Raw genomic sequence first — 18,809 nt, 5'->3', positions numbered from 1 at the left:
TTTTGGCCTTTTTTCTAGTGATATTTTCTAATCAATTTTATCCAACATTTGTTCATAACTTATCAGAATTACGGATTTGAGTTGTTAATTCTATGTAACCTAAGTACCTTAGGGGTTTTTTAGGGCATTGAATCTATTTATGCATTCAAATATGCAAGTTAAACAATTGAAAATTGTAATCTCACCAAAAAGCGTACTACGAGATTTTAATTTATAAAAAAAAAAAAAAAAAAAAACAAAAACATACAACATTTAGGCTCTGCATGCATGCACACATTTTGATGAGAAAACCTGCATAGACACACACACACACTAAAACCCACTCCCTCTATGTATATCCCATAAGTGTGTGTAATTTCTCACATTCCTTGGATGGTCTATGAGATAAATGTGCTCAATAGACATCTTTGCATGACCTTAAGAACCTAGGTAGATTTAACCTCATGGCCTCCTTGACCACTATTAGCACAACAATTCAAACTACTTAGGTTAAACATTGCTAAATGTGCATGGACTTTTACCACGGCTCCTTGGTTTTTGTATACACCATTGTGATGATGTATATAACCTATTGAATCCCCCAAGTGGCATTAAGAAGATGTGGCAGTCAAGATTCCATCCTCAATGTAGCTCTAAAGTCAATTAGGAGCCCATACTCATATTGATTTCATCAAGAGCTTTCCATATTTTGTCAACTTCCAACTTACCAGCACATTGTTATGGCACTCCAAATTTTACACCGAGAGCCTTCTCTCTCTTGCCACATAACCGCGAGATAGCTCAACATGCCCATATCGCATCTATATCATGTTATGTCAGCATCCGCATAGGATAATTACCTTTTCCTACATCATCAATGTGACCATTAATCATCTGTACAATCCTTTGACACTACACCCACCCTCAAATGAATTGTTGATGTGATGATCAACCATCAACGTAATCTTTTGACACGATGCCACTCCTCAAGTAAATTGCCCATATGACCGTCAACGGTCAAGGAAATCCTTTAACATTGTGCCAATCTTCGAGTAAATCATGGACGAAACCATCAACCATCAATGCAATCCTTTGACATTGCACTAATCCTCAAGTAAATTGTCAATAGGACCATCAGTCATTAATTCAAAACTTTGACACATTCTCATGGCAACTGTTGAAAAACATTTTTTAGGAGTAGTAATGACACCACATGCCCAGTCCATATTGTTGTTTGTATGACCACATCAACAATGCAATAACCATACAATTTGTAATAAATAAATAAATGGAGGCAAAAATAATTAGTTTTGATCATATTTTCAAGATGTTATCTAGTTATTATACATTTTGGAGTTTTTGGCCCAAATCTAATGATTTTTTTTTTTTTTTTTTTTTTTTTGTCAAATCGTGATCTTATGTTATTTAAAATGCAATTTTTACTGCATATATAGGTTCAACACCTTGAAATACCTTTGAGGCACTCTTATTGTAGGGCATTCACAACTCAAACTCGTGATTCCAACAAATCCCTGCTAAATTCTAAGCAAATTCGACCAGAAAATCTATCAAAAAAAAACTCCAAAATGTATAACAAATAGAATACAACTATTTTCAAATTTTCATATATTCTATTAAAAAAAGTAATAATAATACATAATTTAATTTAATTTATATATAATTAAAAATAAATAAACGTCATTAACAAAACAAAGTATGTAATTTCTAAAATTAAGGCATACATAATCCTCATTAATATTTTACAAATTTCCACTTCAAATGAAGTATAATATTAGCATATGCTTAAATTAATTTGACTTTCTATATTCACGCTTCTGTGGTCCATAATGAATTAAGCAAAAGTCTTTCGGTAGAAATCACATAAGAGAAATTTTTTGGCATTTGACTTTCTATATTCACGCTTCTGTGGTCCATAATGAATTAAGCAAAAGTATTTCGGTAGAAATCACATAAGAGAATTTTTTTGGCCAGAACCACATTGGTTGGTTCGAAATGCGTCGACCAAAAAATTTCTCATCACTTGTTGGTTCGAAACATGTCGGCCAAAAAAAATCTCTTGTGTGATTTCTACCGAAAGACTTTGCTTAATTAATTTGTCTTGTCACACCTTTAAATTTTTTGAGATAATTTAATTTGACTTATTTTTCTTTCACACACATGTCATTAATGAGGAAAGGAAATTAAAAGAAATAAACTTTCAAAGTCAAATACTTTCTTAATCACTATTGAATATGAATTAAGTTCGTTCATTAAATCAATTTGATTGGTTAGATATGTGTTATATTCTTGTAGGTAGATATATACAACATATAATTATATTTCTTCAAAAAGTCAACTCTTTTTGTTTACAATTTTTTTTTACATGTGTATCATTTAATGATAAAACAAAAAAAACAAAAAACATCTATATATATAACAGTGATCTAAATGTTCTATGTTTTGGTTTTTTTATGGACACATTTTCTTATTAATTTTGCTCAAAATATACCTATATTTTGATGAAATTGCATATTTGAATCGTTGATTCTGTGCAATATGAATCTTCTGAGGTTTGTTAGGGTAGTAAATCCATTTAAGCATTCAAAAATGCAAATTAAACTACTGAAAATTCAATACCACCAGATTTCGTTCAAAAAGGCTAAAACATGGAACATTTACACACACACACACCATTTGATGAGAAAAGGAAACCAACTTTGAAAAGTTGAACACCTCTCTCTCTCTCTCTATCCCTCTTTGATGTTCCTTTTTTTGGTGTTCCTTATGGCATGGTTAGGGTGGACTTTCAGGTTTGGAGGCACACAGTTCACAGGTTCAGGTTTACATCATCAACGAACCCAAGGGTTTTTGGAGATGTTTTATGGGGTCTAGAGGAGTTCACTTACCATATTCCATCATCAGGATTGCTTTTGCACAACTTGTTTCACATTCCATTGCATTCTAATGATTCCCATCAAACGAGGTTATTATTCTGCCTAACTTAATTAATTGTGCTTAAGGTGGCATTCTGAGAGGAATACTTGATGAAACACCCTAGTGTAATAGCTCGTTGGATCTGGGATGAGAAGATCTACAGGATGGGATTGTTAGAAGTGATTCTTAGTGGCCTCGAGAGGCATGGTGGCCAATTTACCATTTTCCCACATTAAAAAATATACTTTTTGTTGGAGGAAATGTGCTCAATGTGTAAAATAATAATAAAATAGGAGCTTCTAGAGGGGTCCTTTATATCTATAAAAAGAGGAGGAGGAGGCCATTAGAGGACATCTTGGTTTCAATCTTCTTCTTGTATGATAGGTTTGAGAACTCGATTCTCTCCTTCATGTGTGGCCCTAGGACAGAATCCCCCAGGTGATTCAATGAGATTAGGTGAGTACCCATCTCCTCTTGGTGAATTCATCCAGAATTCACAAGAGAGCTTAGCAGTGCAGTTCATGTCATTTTGGAGGGTCGGTGCAGTGTAGCAGATTATCTTGGAGGCCAACTTTCATCTCAGCTATTTTGGTTGTATATGCATGTAACCACAATGTATCTATTAAAATAAAAGTTGAGATTGTTCTTGTTCACCTTATTGTTTTTTTGTCGTATTTTAGTGATCATATTTTTATATGGCATTGTTTTGTTGAATGCATGGTAATTTTATGGATAAATTTGGTTGAGTTGTATTTCTACAAAATTAGTCAAAATTTTCTCATTTGAGATATTACAGTGGTATCAAAGCTGGTTCTCCTGCCAGTCTCAGGCTTTAATTTGGAGGACAATTTCAAAAGAGACAAGCCCAAGGGTTTTAAAGTGCCAGATCATTGTTGAAGAAGCCTTTTATGGCCAGATTCATCAAACTCACCCTTGTTTGCAAATTTGTCGCACAAATATCCTACAAATTTTTGAGCAAATTCTTGTAGGCACTATAATGATTTGAAATTTGGCTAATGTAGAAGTGCATCAAGCGTAAATTTTCTAAGGGTCCGCATTTTATTACTTAACCAAATTATAAAAAAATGGGGCCCGAATTATATTTGAACAAATTATTAAATAGAAAGGGGTGCATAAATTTATATGACCAATAATTATTTTTGTAATGTTTAAAGGTCGATTACTAAAAAGGAATGGTTGCAAAAATCGAAGACGAGAGGTGCCACGAAGAAGAAAGTCAAGCTTCATGTTGAGCCATGCATCTCATGTAGCCGCTTAATTGAGGGCCACATTGTATGGAAGGATTGTATTATCAAATTTGAAGGTCGAGACTCCGGGGTCATAGCTTAGGAACGACGCGTCTGCATTGGGGATGCGTGGGCCAAATAATATTATTATGCCTAGAGTTTATTACCTAGCTATTATTTAAAATTAAAGGACCACATTGAAATTTAAAATTCCAAGACTAAAATTAATTCCAATGGGGCCAGTTATTGTTCACTTGTAAGCGGTCGCTTGCACAATCATCAACAAGTAAGATTTTTTTATTAAAAATTTGAGACTAAATATTTACTAGCATTTGCATCAGACGCTGCAAAGGAAACGTCATAATATTTCTAATGACACTTGTATATATGTTTGGATTTTGCACAAGTTTGCACCAGCTTAGTTTTCCAAGGCTTATGATCAATTGTAAGATGTCTTTGAGGGACACATAATATCAAATTGGCAAAGGAACCTCCCAATATCATAAAAGCTCATAGTGCTACAACTATATTGGCCTTCTACAGTATGGCTACATTTATTTTTTATTTTGAGCTAATGATGATTAGAGATCAAACATAACGCATGCTTATTAGGCACCTACCCACATTCTCATCATCATTCTCATTGAATTTTGTATTCTAGATGTGAAGATACAAATGGTAAGAATAAGGATAGCAATACGTTGGAGATGAAAGCATATGTTCCAGATATGCATCCATTTTGCCCCCAAAATAGAAACACAGAGGATAAATGTTTTGGAATTTAGGTTGGTTATTTGGCTACAAATTTGTGAATATGGAGAGCTTTTCTTACTGCCTTAGATAATAAAAAAACCAATTTGGTTGTTCTTGCCAGGGTAGTATACTACAATAGAGAAGATTCTGATGAAGCCTTTGTTGAGGAAAATGAAAATGATATAGACAGATTGAGAAGCAAGCATTTTGAGTTCCACAGTTTGAATGTTTCTCAAAAGTCTTGTATAGTTGGTACAATGATTATTGTTAAAAATACCTGGATAGAATGTACAAAGTGGGAAATGCACTCATATTGCTATCTATACACATGTTGAATTCCCTCTATAAAGAGAGTATGTTGCCTACAGAGGGCATGTTGCATGAAGCAACTTCAATCCTTGATGACGTAGTGAAAAATAGAGAGGTGCACAAAGCATCCTAAATCATGTTGATGCTAAACAGGGCAACATTATTGAAATCTCCATCTTTGTGTATTCTGTGCCAAATTGTAACAGTTATCATATAATATTGCTAACTGTATACAGAGGCTTTCTCTTTTCTGATTTTGACTGAAGAAAGGAAATAATAAAAGAATAAAAACTCGAGTTTTTTCTTACATGTATCCCCATCAAAATCATTCTTTGCAAGAAAATTAACATCCTCCACTTTGGCAATCTTAGTGGAGGAAGAAAATGATCTCTTTCATACAACACAAGAAAAGGTACATATTGAGCAATGATACACCAACTGATTAGCATTTAGCAGATCAGTTGGCATGCATCATTTCCTATTGATACGATGACACCAAAAATATTATCAAATGAAGCTTTGCAGTCCAAAGTGCTCCACTCCTTCTCTCCAGTTATCTATGCATAGTTGGTTGTGGCATAGGGTAAGCAACTGGAACAACATTAGGAGCATGTCCCGGAGGAAGCATTACAGGAGTGCCAACAATGGAAACCATAGGCCCAACAATGGGTTGACCAACAGTAGCTCCATATACACTAGGAAGCCCTGGCTGAGAAGCATGATTAGCAGATTGTCTTGAAGATTGATTTCCTTGACCAGTTATAGGACCTTGTGGTGATGATACATCACTCCCATTCACACTAGTAATATCATGAATGCTAGAACTTCTTTTGTACTTGATCACCGTGTTAACGCTTGAAATTTCACCTCAGGCTGAGAAAGGTAAACCTCAAGGCTACATCAAACCATTTAGCCTCGTAGCTAGCCCTACAGGGCAGGAGAAGGCTCTCTCCGGTCAATCTCGGCAGATCTTCAATGGGATGAGATGACCAACAAGGTAACACTGATATTAGGCTAGTAAATTGATTAAAAAGGTTGATTTGGGGTTTTTTGGGTTTTTGGTGACAAATTGAGGAATTGCAATTTTGGGTGCGGGGATTTGACACAGTTTCTGCAGGGGGTTCTTTGGGGCGAGGTAGGAGACAGTATTGATGCCTTTGATTGAGGTGAGTGGATGGAAAAGACCGGTGAGGAGCTAAGGAGAGCAAATAATACTTTGAATTCTCCTTAAACAGTAGAAAACATAGAAATTAAACAAATTTAAAAGCAGAGCATGGCAAGCATGAATTCTTACTTTAACACTTCATTTGTTTAATATGCAGAAGGAAAGAAAGGAGATTAATCACATAACACACTTACAAGAACATTAAGAAGCACTCCATCAATACATGAAACCACAAGAATCCCAAAAAGGACTGCAAAACCCTGGTCTTCCTTAGCAAAAAATTGCAGAGATACAGTGAAATAATACAATGATAGCTTCTCCCTCAAGAGTCCAACCATGAAAATGAGCAAGAAAGTACATAATATAGATGATCTAACCTCTTTCCCTGCCTCCATGGGTCGAGCTCACTATCCTAGGAGCTTTTTCAACCACTTCTAAACTAAGCACTACAAACTAGGCAGTCAAAACAACTTGCCTCTATAAACTTGGAAACCAATTCATACATTACATATTTACCCATTACATGAATGAATCTTCTAGAAGTGTTAAACAAGAGTAAAAGTGTCTTAGAGTTACAAAAATTACATCAAAGATAATCATCTTCAACCCCAAAAAGTCAAACTGAGTCAAATCTGCGTTTTCTGGGCTGTACAGTGCAATCTGGCAAAAAACTGCCTGACAGGTCGCGCCCCCCTGCCTGACGGGTCGCGCCCCTTTGGAGCTCTGTTTGAGGCACTTGCAGGTGGCCAAATTGAGCAAAAGTGGGCTTGTTGGAAAGGTCTATGAGTCTACTTTCCAACCCAACTAGAATTTTTGAATTTGGAGTTCATTTGCCCTGTCAAAAACCAATTCTCCCAAGACAGCTTTCTGCAGTTCAAAAAAGTGGCAGAAAGTCAAATTTTTCATGTATTTTGACCTTCTGGAGGCCCAAAACTCCATAAAAACTCAAGTCCATCCATGGGCATATGTAACTTTGCATAACAAATCAGGAAATGCTGAGTTTTTGTGAAAAGGAGTTGCCATGACAAAGGGTCTCACCGGGGGTGAGACCCGTTAAAGAGCCAAAACCTGTAAATTACCAAAAAATGCCAAAATTACCCAAAATTCTCAAAAAAATTTGGGATTTGAGCTGTGGCTAGGCTATTGAGTGCCATGATCTTTGAGTGAAGCCTCAACCAAGATACAGAGTGGATTGGTCTTCTTTTTCCCTTTTAGGGCCTCGGACAACCGCCTTTCAAACATCTTCATTTTGGCCTTGCACACATGCATTCTTGCCCAGTAATGGTTTTTCATGTTCCTCAACAACTTTTTATCTTGGTTGGCCTTAGCCAACAGCCTCTCCAAGTGTGCGTTCTCCTGAATGAGCATAGACTCTCGGTCAGCAGGCAATGGGTCACCGGGTCTTCTACGGTTCAAGGTTCGGTCACTACGAATCCTCCATAACTCATCTAGTACTTTCTCCTCCTCCAACTGTTTGTTGTGCTGCTCCAGGTAGGTGATGGTCCATTGGGCACCCTCAAATCTCCCCTGCAAAGCATCATTTTCAGCTCTGAGATGCTGAATGATCTCCTTTGCCTCCTGGCTAGGAGAACTAGTCTCAAGATCAACAAACTCAACATCGGGAACTCCTGATGGACCCTCATCAATCATGGGCTCTTTGCCCCTCTCTGGTACTTGTGCTGGTGAAGAAAGCGAGGCCCCTTCCACCTGATGTGGAGATAACACTCGTTGAGTTGAAGATGAAGGCGAGACCCCTTCCACCTGCTGTGGAGATAGTACTCGCCTAGCTGTTGCAAATAAGGCCCTCTGGCCTCTCTGATAAGTGAGCTGAGATGAGGCACTAACATGTCTAGTGACAGGGATGTGATGCCGGTGTGATGGTCCTCCCTCCTCATGAACAACCTCAGGATGTGGCTGTGGTGGCGCTGTGAAAAACTCATGAGAGATGAACTCCTCCCATGAGATACCCTGCTGTGTCAACTGATGCAATACTACTAGCTGAATCAAACCATAATGATGAAGGCTCCTGTACTGCTGTGCCGGGGTCTTCCTCTGTACCTCAACCTCTGCAGATGATGAATGGTCATCACTTTGCTCGTAAGTTTCGGTTTCTGACATAGTTTAGGAGCAAAGTGGACAAACTGTACTGCTGTCTCTGCCTGTAAAAAGTGTTGAATTCTATGTTGTTTCAAGGGGAAAAAGACACGAGGGAAATGTTAGGGGAGGGACCTTTTTACAAGGAATTGGGAATATATAAATATAACAGGGAATTTTTAAGGAAAATGTTGCAAACCATTATGCATATAGGAGTACATATTTAAAATCAGGGATATTAGGAAATCATTTGCAAAGATCACTGCATATGGAAAAATATGTATGAAAGTGAACACATGGGGATATGAAAACATGCAGCATTAATAGGGGAAAATAGGGAAACATATGCACAAAACTGTTGACATATTCACCAACATTTTCCATTATTTATACATGCATATGGTAGAGGGAGATTAGGGTTTTGAATGCTTTGGGAGAGGGGTAGGGTTTGCACTTTTAGTTATTAGGGAGAAGGGAGGGTTTGCATTTAATTTATAAAATAGCATGGGAGAAAAATAGGCATACATACAAGTGTGAATAGAATGGGGAAGGAGGGAAACAATTACAAAGGGAAAAACACCTTGAAACAACACAAACCCTAGCACATTTTACCCATTAACCTTGCAGTCATATGAAGAGGTTTCACTTGTACATTTCAATCATTAAAACATGTTTTATGATATCCACCAATCATAACCACACCCATTTCAAGTTTAGAACACCTACCTCAAACAAATGTGTGGCTTGGAGAGCGTTTGAGCAAATTTAAAATCATTTTGCTGAGAGACAGCTCGATGGGTCGCGCACCAGTCCAATGCCCGAACTCGCTCTCTTTTCGCTCCTTTCTCTCAATCACTCTCTCAAACCTCTCTTGCAAGTGTCTAAGATGCACAATGAGAGTGATAGGAGGGAATTTGGGGTTTTATAAGTTTCATTTGAAAAAAATTCATTCACAAACCCACTTTCTAATGTTTTCTCTTTGACACTTTATAACAATGACTTTTTGGTTTCTTTTGTCCTGAATTTGACTCATTGAGTGCTTTGACTTGATTCTTTTTGCAGGTAGATCATCTGAGGGATCTTGGCAAGGGGACCAGGGTTGCATTTTGTTCGCTGAAGACTTTTGAAATTTCATCACTTATTTACAAAAACGTGGAAAATGACCTTGGCTTTAAAAACAGAGTTTTTAAATCCAAGGTGAAGATTAGCTGTACCAGATAAGAAATCTTGAAGAAACACTTTTACAATCATCCCTCTGGCTTGCTGAATACTCATTGACTTTTCAGACACATGACCCTGTAAACATATTTGACCAAAACCCTAGACCTAGGAAATTGACCTCAAGACAAGATAAGACAAGCTTGAAAGAGCTTAATGACTAAAATGACCTGAACCAGCAATGCCAAGAGGGGTACAACACACCAGCTCCTCCATCAGGGTTATTGGCATGCCTAACGGGATGCATAAATTGACACTGATGAGACACCTACATATGCAAATGCAAAGAGTTTTGATCGTTGATGGAGGGCTTAATACCGACTCTAACACACCGAATTCAACCGAATAAAATACTTTTGTGCATGACTAGCCACTTGTGTGGGAGTTCGAGAAATAACAAAATTCCTTGAGATGCTCCTCTAGTCACCTTTGCCAAATTTTTCCAGACCAAGCAAGAACATCCTGCATCAGCAAAGATACACACATTATCATTAAAATCAGCCAAGGTAGAGTATTTGATGTCCTACTTTTTCCCAAACATTCCTCCATCTTGAACAAAGTCGATTTCAACAAGTTCTCATATGTCAGCATTTTTGAAACATTTCTCACTAGTCCAATACCACCGGAGACATCAATGAAAACAAAAAATGGATTACAACATTGACAGTTGTCTGACAACCCTGTACTATATGCCTAGCAGTAGGGGAATAGGGGGTTATGATCCCAGTTTTAGGTGTGGCTAGGATACATGGTTTTGCACAGTTTCCTTTTACTTCTCATTCTCTATTTAGTGAGATTGAGGATGTCAACTCTCAAGCATTCATTAAGCTCAATAACAGAAAACTCTCGAGCCCTCAATGTTCATTTCCCAAATGGAGATACATGAAATATTCAAGTAGATAAGGATTAATTTCCACTAACTGTTATATTAAGTTTCAAGGGAAACTTTAAGGTTGCTTAGCGCAATAATCTGTTCACCAATTATTTTGGTGGTAACTAATTTATAACTATTTAACCTAAACAAAACCAGGTTGCACAAGTTTATGGGTTGGGGGAATGCCAATATGTGAGGAGCCATTTGATCAACTCCAGCTAATGTATGCAGGCTCTTAGAGTGCCTCAAACCTACTTTAAGAGTCTTTACTTTGGCAACAATTTTTTATTTTAATTATCAGTTATCACAACCTAAGTTAGGTGGCCTTAAATTTGTTTATTGAATTTGTAGGAAGGGGCCTCAAGAAATTAACCAGATAGGAGAAACGGAAGCATTAGCCTTCTAAAAAGTTTCAAAATATTCATCATAAGGAAAACCATCGATTATTTTCATGTCGGAAATGGAATCAATTAAGATATCAAGCTCATATCCACATCCTGCCAATTAAAAATATTCTCATTAATAGCCCACCGCCGAAGCCTAGTGCAATCACTCTTTGCAGGAAAAATCCAAAACTCGATTGGACTATAATTTATAAATAATAACTTCTCCTATACTCAACCCTTAGAGGACCCTAGGGCATAAACCCACAGTGGCAGTCAAAAAAATTGTGAAAGAGACCCAACTTTAAGTGAATATAAGGGTTCAATTATAACATAATAAAAATAGTGTTTTTAGAAGAAAAGAAAACAATAACATCAACAAAACCCAAACGAATATAAATCTGTATTTCCTTTTCACAGAGAATAAAGGTAGAAAACCTGCAACAAAATGTTTTTCCTTATACTAATAACAGGCCCACAAGAATAGAACCTAGAGGAAATTTGTAGGTAAGATCAATAAACTAATGATAAAGAATCCTAGACAGCTATAAACTTTGAAGCTCTAAAAAGCCCAAAAAAACACAAACCCAAATCAATATAGAGTTGTCACAGTAATTTAATATATCGATATATTAGATAAAAATAGAGGAACAAACTGTTGAATGGACTGAAGCCAAGTGAATACCATTGGTCTATATAGTTATTGCTGAAAATAAAATTATTAGAGAGAAAAGGCATCAAGGGCTTAAATTTTTACCAGTGTTCTTCCTCGGTCCATGGAATTCCCTTGCAACGTTCCTAGTCAGATTTGGAGCTCCCCTTTCCTGTTCCATTACTTTCAGATGCCAGATTTGCATAAAATGAAGAATGGGTTCCCCCTTTCTTGGTGCTTCCATTATCAACAGATCGCTCTGCATTCACCATCAAGGACATCAAACAAGAACACATTTCTTGAAACTCGGGGCTTGGAACATAGAATGAAGTCTGGCAAACCTCTTTTTCAATGGCAATTTGTTCCACTTGTGACAGTTTGTTTTCAATCTTAGGATGCTCTTCAGTGACAATCTGGCTAAGACCAACTCCAATATCTCCTCGCGAAGCCTCTCCCATACAGATGGCACCATTGGAATCTCTTCTCTCCCTTGATTTTCTTGTACACATCAGAGCATTCCAACAACACCAACATCAGATTTTCGGAGACCCAATCGCTCTCTCTTCTTATCAGATCCATGGCATGAAAACGATATAGACATATTGAGAAGCAAGCATTTTGAGTTCCACAGTTTGAATGTTTCTAAAAAATCTTGTATAGTTGGTACACTGATTATTGTTAAAATACCTGGATGGAATGTACAAAGTGGGAAATGCACTCATATTTCTATCTATACACATGTTGAATTCCCTCTATAAAGAGAGTATGTTGCCTATATAGGGCATGTTGCATGAAGCAATTGCAGTGCTTGATGATGTAATGAAAAACAGAGAGGAGTCTGTTTTCACTCTTAGGATGCTCTTTAGTGGCAATCTGGCTAAGACCAACTCCAATATCTCCTCACGAAGCCTCTTCCATACAGATGGCACCATTGGAATCTCTTCTCTCCCTTGATTTTCTCGTACACATCAGAGCATTCCAACAACACCAACATCAGATTTTCGGAGACCCAATCGCTCACTCTTCTTATCAGATCCATGGCATGAAAATGATATAGACATATTGAGAAGCAATCATTTTGAGTTCCACAATTTGAATGTTTCTCAAAAATCTTGTATTGTTGGTACACTGATTATTGTTAAAAACACCTAGATGGAATGTACAAAGTGGGAAATGCACTCATATTGCTATCTATACACATGTTGAATTCCCTATATAAAGAGAGTATGTTGCCTATATAGGGCATGTTGCATGAAGCAACTGCAGTCCTTGATGATGTAGTGAAAAACAGAGAGGTGCACAAACAATCCTAAATCATGCTGATGCTAAACAACGCAACATTATTGAAATCTCCATCTTTGTGTATTCTGCATAACCAGATACAATAGTCCCAAAGGGAAACAAATCCTCATCCACCTTAAATTGAAATAAAAAGTCTTCCGCAATTACATAACAATCACAATTTCATTGATATATATCACTAAAACTTATTGTTTTATTACAATTTCCTCATATACATAATAGTTGCACCATTTGAAAAAAAAAATAATAATCATTTAATATTCTATATATACATTATTTTATAAATAATTTCCCCAAACCATTTGGCATTTACACACTCCCTATATACACATAAAGATAAAACATATAAAATATCATATTAAAATAAAACATACAAACCATTTACACAAATAAAACATAACATATGTTATTAAATCTATCGTTTATAATCATTAAAGAATATCTTGGTATTGTTTTTACAAGCCAATAAAACTTTTCCATTGATTTCCTAAGTGAAACTCATAAGCATTGACATGTATGCTATGAGATCAGGTCGAAAGTGCTGAACTTTTGTTGCTGAATATCTTGGCTTTTGACCTTGAGGTGGTCAATATTGATCTCTTCGACTCTCAAATTTTGGGATGTTTTTGGAATTTGTAATAGATATAAGATTACTCATAAAAAGAAATCTCAACAAATCAATAAGATTCCAGAAAAAATAGTACCACGAATAACCAATAAATAAGGATGATATCTCAATCACTGGTTCAATGGCATTGACAGAGCAATACCCGCTCAAATATCATGATATTATTGTTATTCATATATGCACTAGATTGCAAGGTAAAAAGGTAGCACAATATCACATGAAAATCCATAGGTATTGAAACTAAAAATGACGTAGGTCTGTGAGTGATAAGAAAGTGCCCAAGCTCACGAGATATTAACTGAGATCATAAGGGTAGTGTACCTAAAATTGTAGAGATGGAACACCACAAGATAAAAAAGACTAGGCCAACATATCTCCAGCGACGGTTTAACAAAAACATAGGAATCGTGTTATATGATGGGTGAAAAACAAAAGATGGCAATGATCATGACACAAAATTGATGAGGAAAAACATCACCAAATCATTACAAATCTAAACAAAAACAAATTGAGGAGAGATCCCCACAAATTGCAAAGAATAAAATTAAGTGCCATGAAATCAAGGAATGATCATCAAGAGGAGGCCATCTGGGAAATGCACTCATATTTATATCTATACATGTGTTGAATTCCTTCTATAAAGATAGTATGTTGCCTATAGATGGTGTGTTGCATGAAGCAACTGCAGTCCTTGATGATGTAGTGAAAAACAGAGAGGTGCAAAAAAAATTATTTTAATCATTTAATATTCTATCTATACATTCTTTTATAAATAATTGCCCCAAACCATTTACACACTCCCTATATACACATAAAGATAAAACATATAAAATATCATATTAAAATAAAACATACTAGCAATTGCACCAAATGTTGCAAAGGAACGCCGTAAGGCAATAACATATGGAGAAAGAGCATAGATGAAGAGAGATGTGATATGTTACAATTCCAGTGAGAGAAATAACATGGTGTTAAAAGTAAAGTGAACTCCTCTTTCACTATCCTATTGATTTGGGTTGTAATATGTCAATTGAGGGAATGCTTAGCAATTTCAACATTGTACTTGCAACTTTAGTTTTGTTTTATGCCCTTTTAGGAAATTGACTAGCCTGAAAATTTGGAAATGGATTGTTGGTGAATGTAGGTATGGATCCTTGATTGAATGCGATGGTTTTCTTGTGTCGATGTTTATTTTAAGATGTAATGAGGAATCAGATCCACAGAAGGGTCTATGAATTCCACCGAGTTTTTAACATTAACAATATAAAATTCAACCAAAGTGGCATATTTCAAAAGGGATGAAGCTAGGAGCAAGTCCCGGACGATTTTGACATAATAGAAACCCCTTTGATGCATCACATAAGCCAAATACAACTCATGTTCTCCACCACAACCCCTATCGTGTAAGCCAAAATAGCTCAGGTTATACACCACAACTTATAAGCCAAATACAACTCATGTTCTCCACCACAACCCCTAACGTGTAAGCCAAAATAGCTCATGTTATACACCACAACTTCCTATCTCGTGCAATGTTTCTCAAAGCAATTTCTCATATAATCAAACAAAAAATGGTCTAAAAACTTCAATCCTCACATCCAATTCAATTCATGTATAATTATATAGAAAATCTTGAGCTAGTGAGTCTCCCTTAAAATTGCAGGTCTCCCTTAAAATTGCAGAGTAAAGTAACCAGAATTGTAGACATAATTCAATAAAACAGGGCAAAACTCTAGTTAGCAACCATAAATACTCTAAACAACTTGCTATATGTTGTAGATTCACATTACAAGAAGAAAGGAAGGATAATAAACTCCCTTGTTCACATACAGGCAATAGATACCCTAGCGTAGTTGTGCGTATAATAAAGGTGAATGATCAAATTCCACACATTTTGCAACAACAATATATTATAATCATTACCACAAGCTTTGGACCAAACAATTCATCCAAACCATGCAAAATGAAGGTCCCAGACAAATTAGTGAAGTCTTTGAGCCCAGTAAACCTCAGAAATTTAATTTCCTCTTATTTATATAGCTATGCATCTTCTGTCTCCTAAATACCCATTGCTTTAGTCTTGTGTCAGTTTCAAAGCATCCACAACAATTTCATTATTGTTGTTTTCATGTTTTACTACTTCCCTAGAACTATAGACTCTCCTTGAATTCTTTGGACATACAAAATTTGAGGAAACGTTTCTTGCCGCCCATGCCTGACTTTTCTACAGAGGAGGAAATGAAGAAACACCCCCAAAAGCATTTTCTTGAATTGTTAGCCCCTCCACATCACTGTCATGATTTCCATCTATTACTCTATGAATCTTTTGTTGCTTCTTCCATGCCGAACATGCTTGTAAAAGAGAATAGTAATTCTGACCAGGAGATATAATGAACATCATGACACCCAGAATTGAACTCAAATCTCCATCCTAGAGTAAGGAGATGCATTTTCTCTTTTATGCGAGTTTGATTCTTTACAGTTTTGTCCAACTTAAGATTATAGTTAAGGGGTGCTCAAGGACAATCTTGAACATCAAAGGTTTCTCCTTTTGCAGGAGACCCTAATACCCCATTAAATTCACAATCTTCTTGGTCTTTCAAGTCTGCCTCCTTGGTCGGAGACCGAGACAAAATTTTCTCAATGCAATCTGCTTCATTGGCTAGAACAAGGGATACATGTGCTTGTTCTTTTTCTGGCTCTTTGAATGCCATTTTTTTTCCAGTGTTAGTTGGGGTTCAATATCATCATCATCACCTAGAATAAGAATATCCCGAAGTGGCCATAAATTTCATTTCTTATAAGGAGATTTTCTTCTAAATCCACACATAAGAAAAAAGCCCTCTGCGAAACTCTACAATAGACTTCAAATGTCTACAAAGGACTTCCAAAAGGAAACCCAGACACCAAGGGTTTTAGGTCAACCAATTGCTTTCAATGTTGCCAAGCACTATTGAATTTCTGCATTTAGGTCAACCAATTGCTTTCAATGTTGCCAAGCACTATTGAATTTGTGCAAAACCTAGAAGCTTTAGAAGGTGGTTGAAAAATAATCGCAACTATTTCATTAAATGAATATGACTATTTCATTAAATGAATTTGATGGTCATTTTTGGAGTAGAAAAGAAAAATAATTCCATCTATTTCATAAATGAATTTGATGGTCATTTCTGGAGTAGAAAAGAAAATCCATAGAAGATGATGGAAATAATTCCATCTATGAAAAGAAAACCCATAGAAGATGATGGAAATAATTCCATCTATTTCATTAAATGAATTGAATCTATTTCATTAAATGAATTCAATCACGTCATTTCAGGAGTACAAAAAGAATCCAATGAAAGAATCCAACACTGATTAGGCTTACCATTTTTTAGTAAATTAAAAATGGTGAAAACTGTATTTGGTATGGGCATCAAATGGAAAATTAAATGCTCAATGAGAGTTTGTATTCAGAATAAAAATATTGAAAAACTATAAAATGAAAAACTGGTATTTTTCTTAAGTTTGAAAATACTATAATTCTATTTAATTTATATTAATCCTATTTAATTCTTTAATTCAATGATGAAGACATTTTTGAATAATGTGATAGAATTGAGAAGGTGAAAGAGAGGTAATAAATAATGTGATAGAATTGAGAAGGTGAAAAACAGATAATAATAATATAAAGGTAATAATAATATTTTTTATTAATTTTATAATGTTTGAAATAATTAAAAAGAATATAATATACATTTGAGTATATTTTTATGCCATAAAATCGGGAGGGTAGGAAAGAGTGACATAGCAAATGGAAGTAAAATTTTATCATACTTTTCATCCCCTTAGTGTACCACCTCTTTCATTGTCTTCATCTTTAATAACCATTACATTTATACAACTACACTAATTAATAAATATAACTGTTATAATCAATAAAAATATTAATTTTTAAATACAAAAAATAAATTTACTTTTATATAAAATTCATATTTAAATTTAAATTTTCAACTCAAAAAAATCATATTTAAAGTTTTACATTTTCAACAATTTAAAAAGACAAGTTTTAAATTTTCCATTAAATTTTACATATTTAAAAATTTATAATTACAATATTTTTTTAAAACTTACTTAAATTTTAAATAATTTAAAACTTACTTAAATTTTAAATAATTAAAAAATATTATATAAAAAGAAAAAAATGACGATTTAGATACTTAAAATAACCAGTACTCAATACGAAGCTTGTTAGTCATCTTAAAAATTATGTTACCAACCAAAAAACATATTCAAATTTTCAATATAAAAACCATAATATTTAATTAAAAACCATAATTTAAGATTGTTGATTTGAACCATTTAAAAACATTGAACATGCAACAAGATTCCAACTAAAAACGCTGACAAAAATGGCAAAATGAAAATATTTCGTTTTAGTGACCAAGTCTACGCTTCAAGAAACACGAAATTGTTGACAGGTTCGTTGAGAGACGCAATTAGATCCAATCAAGACACGATCATATGTGGCAGAAGGGATTGGGTAGCCAATGACTATGACTGCATCTTTCTCAATTTTAATTTGCAAGCACACAACCACATCCAAGTACATGACAAAGTCCGTCAATCAAATTTAAAACACAAGACAAAGTTCGTCATTCAAATTTAAAACATAATTTGGCGTTGTCATTGGCGTTGGTGTTGTTTCTCACCAGTAAAAAATTCGAAGGTCGGCTGCCTACTGGACTTGGCCATGTTCCCAATATGACAATGTTGTTTTTCTGCAATAACAACCGCTAGTCCTATGCCTTCTCGCGGAGTATCTCGAATCGTATTCCATCGGATTGAATGGATCCATTCCTTAGGGGTAATACAGTGGCAATCGCTTGAGGGGAACATCACCCGCCTTCTACAAGAAGGCGTCTCACTACAATGCGTCCGGTTGCAGAACAACCTCTTCACAACCTTCATACTAAATAACATCTCTAAGTTCTGCACATTGGATTACTAATCTCCTTCTTGCAGACAATAATCTCTACGGTACGATTCTTCCCAAAATAAGAGTGTTGAGAAAACTTGGAAAGCTGGATATGAGCCTAAATAATCTCATTGAAACGCTTCCTCTAGAAATAGGAAATTTAATTAATTTGGAGGTTTCAAATCTCAGCGGAAAGTCGTTCAAAGGAAGCATATCAGCTATTGTTGGTCACCTTCTGACGATTGCGAAATTAAATTGGTCACCTTCTGACGGTTGCGAAATTAAATTTGAGTGTAAACGCACTCACAAGAAGC

At 35.4% G+C, this 18,809-nt stretch overlaps 1 pseudogene; it reads right to left on the bottom strand.

The window, feature by feature from the left end:
* Positions 1-5,775: 5,775 nt before the first annotated feature.
* LOC149169150 (transcription factor MYBS1 pseudogene) lies at positions 5,776-12,066 on the bottom strand (annotated as a pseudogene).
* Positions 12,067-18,809: the final 6,743 nt, after the last annotated feature.

Source organism: Pinus tabuliformis, chromosome 4_2 (assembly GCF_031772625.1).
Source record: "Pinus tabuliformis cultivar Carrire ecotype Pingquan chromosome 4_2, CPIR1, whole genome shotgun sequence".
NCBI lineage: Eukaryota > Viridiplantae > Streptophyta > Pinopsida > Pinales > Pinaceae > Pinus > Pinus tabuliformis.
Note: the sequence above shows the minus strand (reverse complement) of the source record. Positions and strands in the feature narration are given on the sequence as shown.